Source organism: Lactuca saligna, chromosome 4 (genome assembly GCF_052625555.1).
Source record: "Lactuca saligna cultivar CGN05327 chromosome 4, ASM5262555v1, whole genome shotgun sequence".
NCBI lineage: Eukaryota > Viridiplantae > Streptophyta > Magnoliopsida > Asterales > Asteraceae > Lactuca > Lactuca saligna.
In genome coordinates, this window is record NC_136420.1 from 294890042 (window position 1) to 294891509 (window position 1468).

A 1468-nucleotide genomic window follows, 5' to 3' on the forward strand; every position below is an offset into this window, starting at 1 on the left:
ATCCGGACCTCTCAACTAGCACTTCAATATTCCGAGTTACTCCTTCGGGAAACTCCTCCCATGCATATTGTTCTAGCCCTCTAGGGGTTCCGAACTCTACCTCCATCCCATATACTCAGTCCCGGCCCGATCCTAGGCCTTCCACAATCAATCGCTAATGGTCTGCATCCTGCCCTGCACGCCTGCCACTTACTCATACCAGCCTACGCCTTTAGCTGACCGAGACACTACTGAATCCCATGCAGCTAAACAACCTTTCATACTCATCGATTTTTCCTCGGAGAATTCTCTAATTCTCCCCCACTTAGAGCACTGACTATCAACCACCGGTCGCCATTGCAAACCTTCCTCAACAACCTTCCCGACACAAACACTTACACGCGAACCGATTCCCACTAACACGAGCAACCTTCACAAATCACACATCCACACTGATTATCCCGGACTCGAAAGAAACTCGATCTTCAGCTAACCACTCCTCACACTGCAGATGCTACCCGATATCCAGACCAACACCCGATTCCCACGAACAACCCTCATTAACGATGACCAACTAGATTTCTAACAGTAAGCCCATAACCATGCCATAACCCTCAAAATCAAAGCATACAATACCGAAAACCACGCAACGAGACTAGCAGATAAACAATACTCCACAATAATCATTAAATAATAAGACAACAAGAAGAAACATACCCGCAGCTGCATCCGGCACTGCCTTGACCTCCTCCGCTGTAAGCTGAAAAACACGACCCTTAGCCGGTGCTGGAGCCTGCACCGGTCCTGCAGTAAGCTGTGGACAGTTGACCCTCAAGTGCCCAACCTGATGACAATGATAACAGATCCTCAACTCCCGACTCGGGACTGCCTGCCGGCAATCCCTCGCATAGTGCTCCTCCTTTCCGCACCTGAGGCATGCACCACCGGACCGAAAAACTCCGGTGTGACCCTTCCCACACTTCCCACAAGTGTGGCTGCTCTGATCTCCCAATCTAGAATCGACGGTCTTAGACTGTTTTGGCGCCGGCTGCGACTGCATCGGAGCCTGCCTCTGCTCTCGCAACTGCAACTCAATCTCCAACTCACACCACCTGGCGGCCTCCTGCAACTCTAACAAGGTCTCGCACCTCTGCGTAGACACGAACTATCTGATATCCCTCTTGAGCATACTCAGATATGGGGAAATATGAGCCTGCTCCGAAGCAAACTCGGGGTAAAACATCGCCCTCTCAGTGAACATCCTGGTGATCTCCCTCTCAACCCGCGGAACATAATGAGTGCTAAACATCTCCCGGAACCGATCCCATGAAACTGCAGCCCTCTGTGCATCCGAATATGACCCCGTGGTTAATCTCCACCAATCCTTCGCCCCAAGCCTCAATAGGTTCAGAGCACACCTCACCTTCTGATCAGCAGGGCATGAACATGTGAAGAAACACCCTTCCACGTCTGACAACCATCTCATAGC